The sequence below is a fragment of the Bos grunniens genome, chromosome X (genome assembly GCF_055505025.1).
Source record: "Bos grunniens cultivar Pamir isolate PY7600 chromosome X, Bosgru_T2T1.0, whole genome shotgun sequence".
NCBI lineage: Eukaryota > Metazoa > Chordata > Mammalia > Artiodactyla > Bovidae > Bos > Bos grunniens.
Window position 1 is genome coordinate 14,870,041 of NC_141194.1, and position 9,046 is coordinate 14,879,086.

The 9,046-nt window shown below is 39.2% G+C and overlaps 1 pseudogene; it reads right to left on the minus strand.

The window, feature by feature from the left end:
- Positions 1 to 462: 462 nt before the first annotated feature.
- Positions 463 to 828, minus strand: LOC147339843 (large ribosomal subunit protein eL31 pseudogene; annotated as a pseudogene).
- Between the last annotated feature and the right edge of the window lie 8,218 nt (positions 829 to 9,046).

The following is a 9,046-nucleotide window of genomic DNA, read 5'->3' on the forward strand; positions in this document are numbered from 1 at the left end:
GATCTCTGTCTCAGCAATTGGTCCCAATCCACTCCCTTCTCACAGGGCTTCTTCATGCTAAGTTGCATGAGACAGGGGTGTAGACAATCTAGCTTCTGTTAGCCCAGACAGCAATCCCGGAGAAGAAATATAACTGCTGCCTCCTGGTTCTGTGTACAATAATCTCAGGGACAGATTCTCACTGGCCCAGCTTGGACCATCACATGGTGAGGGGAATAGAGTATTATGATTGGTTAAGCCTAAGTCACATGCCTCCACTTGAAGTGAAGGCTAGAGCATTACAATGGGCAGGACCCTTCTCAGATTGTAACCTCTTTATCCTGTTCACTGCTATATTTTCAGGATCTAGTGTCTGGTACATAACAGGTGCTTAACAAAAATTTGTTGAATGAGTGGATGAATCATTTCATGAATAGTGTAAACTTTTTTTTTTTTTGGAGGGTCTATAACTTTATTGGAGAATCAGCAGTTCTCATCCACATTAACTGTCTGTAGATTTTTGAAAGTGGCAACAGGTACATAGGTAACCAATGTGTAGAGCTTGTTTGGTGAATCTTCACCTTCTTTAGGTTTTCTGGACAACTGCACATGGATATGGTATGGGACATTCCTTATTCTTTTGGCCCAGATGGCTTTACTGAGCCTGGTGTACACCTGGGGCTCCCATCTTCTTGATGACAAATTTCTGGATTTCTTTGAGTGCCTAAGGGGCACGCTTCTTGAACTCACTCCATGGATGCGTTTGTGAACGTTGATAGTTTATTCTCTGTTTACCACCTTGTCAATGGCAGACAGGCCCTTCTTGCTGCCCTTCTTTGTGGGAGCCATTCTGCGGGGCGTGGGTTGGAAAGAGTGTAATCTTTCCTTAGTGAACCTAGAAATCTTCAAAATTGGTGATCTTATGCACACTGAGGATAGGTGTGAAATTTATTGAGATATTCACATGATTTTACCTAGCCAAAGTACAGTTTGTTGTTTTTTTCTTTGTTAAAGTTTCTTCCAAGCAGAAACTAGAGGAATTATGCTAAGACCCATCATATCCACTAACCCTTACATTCTTTTGGCTTTTTGAGGCTTATTCTGATCCTGCTTTGTCTCTGGAAACACAGTCAAGTACACTTTTTCCTCAAAATAAAGTAAATTACTTTAATTTAGATTATCTTTAGTGTCTTAGAGTGAGTACCCTGTAGGCTTTTGTTACTTGAAAGTTTAATAAAGTTTAAATTAAGGTGTTTTTTTTCAACAAAGATAAACATCTCCCCCTCCCAACCCCAGCCTGTATTAGAGTGGCTTCCTTTCAGGATATTGACTGAATCAGGGGTCTTGGTTTCTTTGTTACAAACACTGACTCCTTTGGGGGGAGGGAGGCTCAATTTCCTTATTTCTAAAAGAAGGGGGTTGATCCAGATCAAAGCTACTCAGACTTGACTGCCCATTACAATCACCCAGGAGCTTGAAATAAATACTGACGCTTAGCACCATCCTTAGAGAATCTGATTTAAGTGGTGGAGCCACCAATATTTTTAAAGCTCTTTAGGGGACTTCCCTGGCAGTCCAGTGGTTAAGACTCTGCCGGCCCAATGAAAGGGGTGCAGGTTCTATCCCCGCTTGGAGAACTAGGACCCCACATGCGATGGGGCCAAATTTTTTTTTAATATTTTATTTTATTTAAAAAATTTATTTTAATAAAATAAAATGAGTTTGAGCAAGCTCTGGGAGATGGTGAAGGACAGGGAAGCCTGGCATGCTGCAGTCCACGGGATCGCAAAGAGTTGGACACGATGAGCGACTGACTGAGCGAGCGAATATACAGCCAGAGCTGAGAACTACTGGCTAGATGATTCTAATTTTAAAATGTAGAGTTAGAGTCAGAATGCCGACCTCACTATTTGGGCAAATCACTTAATCTCCCTAGGACTCAGTTTCTCTATTTGCAAAATGGAGACATTAGTAGTACACTGAGTTATCATGAGAATTCAATGACAGGATCCAACCAACATTTTGCTATCCAAAGTTTAGTTCACAAACCTAACCAGTGGTTTCTGCATTACTTGGGTGCTTCTTAGAAGTGCAAAATCTCAGGTTTCCCACCCCCAGACCAACTGAAACAAAATCTGCATTTTAAAGATCCCCAAATGATTCTACATGATTCTTATAGGCTTCTCAGGTGCCCCAGTGGTAAAGGATCTGCCTTTAAGCAAGAGAGGAGGGTTCAATCCCAGGGTCGGGAAGATTCCCTGGAGTAGGAAATGGCAACCTGTGGCAGGGAGGAAGCCAATTCTGACTCCATGCTGGAAACTGTTTCTTTGACTTGCTTTTGTTATTATACTCATACTCAATGGCTTACCTGGACCCTGCCCCTCTACTTGACTGTAAACTAAAGTGCCTTCATTCTGCTCATGGAGAGAGAATTTGTCCCTGCCCACCTGTGAATAGAAGAGATTAACATACCCCTTCTGAAGGCTGGCCATTCCCTTGGAGATGTTCTGCAATACTGAAGACCCTTCACTTCACTTCCCCACTGCATCTCCCTCTCTGTTCTACCATTTGACTTTAGTTCCTCATTGCTTCTTTCTCTCTGATCTATAAAAGTACCTGGCATCCAGACCCCAGTAAGATGGTTATTTTGAGGTGCTAGCCTGCCATCTTCTTGGTCAGCCGGCTCCCGGATTAAAGTCTCTTCCTTGCCTCAAGACCTCGTCTCCCAGATTGATTGGCCTATCGTGTGGGAAGCAGAGCGAGCTTGGACACGGTAACAGACCCACTCCAGTATTCTTGCTTAGGAAATCTCATGCACAGGGGAGCCTGGCGGGCTACATGGGGTCTCAAAGAGTCAGAAATGACTGAGTGACTGAGCACCAAATGATTCTTATTCATGCTACAATTTGAGAAGCACTGGCATCGAGGATTTAGTAGACTATCCAGCACACAGTAAAGGTTCAGTGTTGGTCGTTACTAATATTTATACTGATAATTCTCAAGATAAATTATTCTATTTCTATCCCTGCCTCTCAAATTTTTTCTGGACCCTCTCATTAATATTTTAGTCTTTGTACCATTTTTTAACCAAAATAAACATTTATTCCCAAAGTTACTCATTATTAATGATGTAAAATACAAATGTTTTAATTATAAGTGGAGAAAACCCAATAACGAAGTTTGGGATTATATTTTTGTAAATTAAATTGAAAATATTTCTCCATTGCCTATCTTCAGTGCCCTTGACAGCCATATAGTTCTTTCTCAGTTTAGAAAAATAAAAATGTCACAAAATTAGGACTGGTCTTTAAAACTATCATGCTTGGTATATTCTATTTTAATGCAGAGTTTATTCAGAGAACAAAAAAATCATTAGTTTAACTTTTTTTAAATTTTTTAAAATTTAAAAGAAGAGACTTTAATCCGGGAAAAGTGAAATTCCACAACCAGAGAACCCAATGACATCGTGATTAAAAAAAAATTCCATGTTTTCTGGACTTACAGTTTACCATATTACCAAACAAATTCATAAATCAACACAACCCTAAACCCCAAGCTCATTGAATATAGCATTGGCCACCTGAGACTTCACCAAATCAGTCTCATTTTATAAGACTATTTTCTGATTCTTCTAACATTTATTTTTACTTACTGGTTTTTGCCTAGAAGATTGTTAAATATTTTAGTGACCATGAATTTTCTGACACAGACCCATTTCTTCCATATTCTTCAGGCTCAATCAAGAGAGAACTCAGACACAGATACAAAGACCTTGATGTTCTGTGGGAGGAAAAGAAAATCTATGCTTTCCTTCCTGACATAAGCCTTCTGTTCTATTTCAGAACACTCAAAGACCTTGGCTGAAGCATAAAGATCTAAGAATGCTGCTGCTTGTAATCTTGGTTCAACATATTTCAGTTGATATTGGCTGTTGATACCCATGTCTCTGAGGGTGGGAGCCTTGATTGGCACCTATGTGAATAAGGAAGCAAAGACCACCAGCTACAACCCTAATCACTCCATTTCCCTCCCTTACAAAGGCAGATTTTTTTTTGGTATCTGCTTATGAAAGTTAAGGATATTTCTTGTCTTTAGAGAACAGAATTGTTAAGCCTGATCCTCTCATTTTCTTGCTACTTCAAGTGTGGTCCTACGACCAGTAGTGGCACCTATCACCTGGGGGCTAGCTAGAAATGCAGAGTCTCAGGACACACTCCAGGCCTACTTCATCAGAATTTGTGGTGCTTTTTGTTTTTATTTTATATCTTTTTTTTTTCATAAAACAAGCAATTTTGGGACTTCCCTGGCTGTCCAGTGGTTAAGACTTCGCACTTCCACTGCAGTGGGCACAAGTTTCATCACTGGTTGGGGAATTAAGATGCCACAAGCTGGGTGGAGCTGCCAAAAAAGTATCATGCCATCCCTTTCCAAAACAGAACTGGTATTTTCTTTTTTTTAATGTGGACCATTTTTAAAGTCTTTATTGAAATTTTTACAATACTATTTCTGTTTTATGTTTTGTTTTGTTTGGCCATGAGACATATGGGATCTTAGCTCCCAGACCAGGGCTCAAACCAACATCCCCGGCATTGGAAGGTGAAATCTTGACCAGTGGGCCACTGGGAAGTCCAAGAAATGGTAGTTTCACAAGATCCCCAAGTGATTTGTATGGACATAAAAATTTAAGAAATACTGTTTTAGACACTTTTATACAATATCTTCTTACTCCATATTTAAAAAAATTGATTTAGGAGAGTATTGACAACTTATCCTGAATATTTTTCCCCTCAAAAGAAATTTTAAAAACTCCCAAATATTAATGTCTTCCATTTTCCCTCATTTGGAGGGAATACTTTTCCCTACATTATCCCCCTTGATTTTCTCATTTTTAGTCATACATTTTATTCATCATTCCAGAAAGTGATTCTGTGAAAAAAGAGGGTGTAAGACTGTTCCTCAGAGCCCCCAGGGACCAAGTGTAAAACCATCAGTCACACCCCTTATGAGGCAACTAACTCCTTATTGTCAATGTGAAGTTCTTTTGTATCCTCAAGGATGGCTTTCACAAACAGAAAATATTATTCAGAGTCTAATTTGGTTCATGGAAATAAAATTTGATTTAAATTAAATTAGCAAATTTTAAAACAAAAACTAAGATCTTTCTTTAGCTTTTAAGATCAACTTACAAATCTTTTTGTTTCTTTATAAATGTAATTGTATTTTATCAGTAATTTTACAGGGCCTTTGCCAATTAATTAAGTTCTTTTAAAAAATTTTAAGCCAAGTTTATACATTTAATAGGTTTTATTTTCTGTTTAAAAATATCAGTGGTTTCTTAACAAAGAACCTCAAGATTGTAGCTGATTCTAATAAATCTAATAAATTAATCTTCTAAATAAGTTCTTTCAAATGTCCTAATACGGTTTGCAAACTTGGTAAACCAGTCATCACTAGCCTAAATCAATTAGTCATGTTCACATTTTAAGTTAGAAACATAAGGCCAATTTGTTAGACAATTAAATACTCAAAATTATCTTAAACATTGCAAGTAGATATACACAAAGAATTCCCACATATAAGACAAAAATATTTATACTGTAGGTCTGATTTATTTCTCTAGCTCTATACTTAACTGTAAATCTTCATAGGGTGAAAGCAGAGGTTCTCAAAGGGCTTCCCTGGTGGCACAGTTGGTAAAGAATCCACCAGCTAATGCACGAGATGCAAGGGACGTAGGTTCCATCCCCGGTCAGGAAGATCCCCTGGAGGAGGGCATGGCAACTGACTCCAGTATTTTTGCCTGGAGAATTCCATAGACAGAGGACCCCAGTGTCCTACAGCCCACAAGATCTCAAAGAGTTTGGCGCAACTGAGCACACACAACAACCTCAACAAAACATTCTCAAGCGAGGGTAATTTTGCCTCACAGGGCACATTTGCCAATGTCCAGGGACATTTTTGTTGTCATAATCTGAGTGGGGAAGAAGTTCTGCTGGCATCTAGTGGATAGAGATCAGGGATGTTGCTACACACCCTACAATGCAAAGGACAGTTCCCCACAACAGAGAATTATCCAGTCCAAAATACCAGTGGTGCCAAGGTGGAGAAACCCTGGGTTAAAGGTACCGTTTAAGGAGACAATGGTGTCATTGCAAGCAATTTGGGGTCACACACCAAGTGAAATTTGGAGTTATCTTCTCAGCTGACTGAGATTTGGTCAGAATGTGAAGTCTGGAGCTACACACATTCATAACGATCTTTATTACAACTAAACTGCTTTACTGTGCCTACTCCCCTCCCCACGTTTTTTCATAATGGCTATCCCAGCAGAAAACTCCAAGTTCAGATTCCATAAATGAGGTCAGTTTTGCTCTCAGAATCCCCTGAGTAAGTTCAAGTCAAGGCTTATTTACTTTTGTAACTTCTTTTATCTTTTTCATCTGATAAGAGTCAATAAAAAAAAAAAACTTTCAATCCAGAGTGCTTTATTTCACTGTTATGAAATTTTATCCTATCTCAAAGGGCTGAAACACTTGAATGCCTCTTACTGGATTCTATTTGTCAAGTTTACTCTGGCTAGATGATCAAGTTCTAAAGTTATTCTAATACCAATTGTACATATATATGTAAATTAATTAGTAAAATTATGCTATATTAAAGTATATAATGGCCTTCCCAGGTGGTGCTAGTGGTAAAAAATCCACTTACAATGCTGGAGACCTGGGTTTGATTCCTAGGTCGGGAAGATCCCCCAGAGAAGGGCATGACAACCCACTCCAGTATTCTTGCCTGGAAAATCCCATGGACAGAGGAACCTGTTGGGCTACAGTCCATGGTGTCACAAAGAACCAGACATGACTGAAGTGACTTAGCACACACTCAAAGTAGATAATAATAGCATATATGATATGTATAGTATATATACATTATGCTGCTGCTGCTGCTAAGTCGCTTCAATCATGTCCGACTCTGTGCGACCCCATAGATGGCAGCCCACCAGGCTCCCCCATCCTTGGGATTCTCCAGGCAAGAACACTGGAGTGGGTTGCCATTTCCTTCTCCAATGCATGAAAGTGAAAAGTGAAAAGTGAAAGTGAAGTCGCTCAGTCGTGTCTGATTCTTCTCGACCCCATGGACTGCAGCCCACCAGGCTCCTCCGTCCATGGGATTTTCCAGGCAAGAGTACTGGAGTGGGGTGCCATTGCCTTCTCCATATATACATTATAGGTATATATAAATAATATATATTATTTCATGTCCACTATGTGCCAGATGCTAATACTGTACATTAATATTGCTCTAGACATAAGAATCACAGTTTAAATTGGCTTATAGGTTCTTGTCTTTCTCTCCATACCCTCAAACTAATCAAGCTTTCCTATCCATTCATTCAGCAAGTATTTATTGAGTATCTATTATGTGCCAGATACTGTGGGAGGTGCTAAAGCTGAGGAAGGGGCCAAGATACACATATTCTCTACTCTCATGACATTCCATTCTAAGGCTGTTTTTAGGATTAAATGAGATAATATATGACAGCCCTTTATACCACCTAAATCACCACGCAAATTCTAAAGATTCAGGCATACAGAGGTTACAGAATATCCAAGTGGGAAAACTTTGTTATCTACAAGGTTTACAGTCATCTCAGGGTTGAATTCTGCAAAGTTTCAATTCTTTCTTCTTTATAACAAAAATCACAAATAAAAAAAAAAATTACAAATAAACTTGGTTACACTACTCTTGAGTGTGAATGAATAGGGTAGACACAGCCACTAAGAGAGGCTCTACCAACTGCAGTCTATGATGTTCAAAATGGCCCAGAGGGCCAACATCCAGCCAGCAGGTGGGGGGAAGACAGGGAGGACTGTGAATGAGTAGTTGTTTTTTAAATATTTATTTATTTACTTTTGGCTATGCTGGGTCTTTGCTGCTGAGCAGGCTTTCTCTAGCTGCAGTGAGCCGGGACTACTCTTCGTCATGGCACACAGACTTCTTGTTTCGGTGGTTTCTCTTGTTGCAGAACGTGGGCTTAGTCGCTCTGAGGCATGTGGGATCTTCCCAGACCAGGAATCGAACCTGTGTCCTCTGAATTGGCAGGACGATTCTTAACCACTTGACCACCAGAGAAGTCCATGAATAAGTAGTTTTATGAGCCAGGTCTGGATGGTGCACTTCACTTTTGCTTGCATTTTATTGGTCAAGCTAGAGCTCAGCTATATGGCATATACTGCAGGGAGGCTGGGAAATGCAGTTCACCTAGGTGTTCAGGAGGAAGAAGATCTAGTTTTAGTGATCAGCTAGCCACTCTCTAGCACCTTCATACATGGAAGATTGATTATTACGGTGAACAGGGATATATGAAAACCCTATACTGTGCATCTTAAGTCTTGATACTTGATTCATTTTATACTTCTGAAGCTTAAGACTTACATGTAAAAGAAAGGATAACATGTATGTATGTTAATTTTTTAGGGCAACTCTCTCTGCTTCTTAGAGCCACAGTATTTTCACTTATAAAAGAAAACATTGAAATAATAAAGATTAGAGCATACATTAATAAAATAGAACAATAGAATCAATGAAACAAAAGTTGGTTCTGTGATAAGATCAACAAAATTAATCAATCTTTAGCTATATTGACCAAGATAAAAAGAGAGAAGACTCAAATTAATAAAATCAGAAGTGAAAAGGGGACATCATCATTTACAGTAGCATCAAAAAGAATAAAACACTCAGGAATGAAATTAAAGAAAGAAATGAAAACATATTCTGAAAACTCCCAGGTGGTGCTAATGGTAAAGAACCCGCCTATCAATGCAGGAGACCTAAGAGACATAGGCTCAATTCCTGGGTTGGGAAGATCCCCTGGAAAAGGAAATAGCAACCCACTCCAGTATTCTTGCCTGGGAAATACCATGGACAGACGAGCCTAGCAGGCTATAGTCCATAGGTTTGCAAGGAGTCAGACATGACTGAAGAGACTTAGCACATTCTGAAAACTATAAGACATTGTTGAAAGAAATTAAAGACCTAGCCAAATGAACAGATATTCATGTTCATGGAT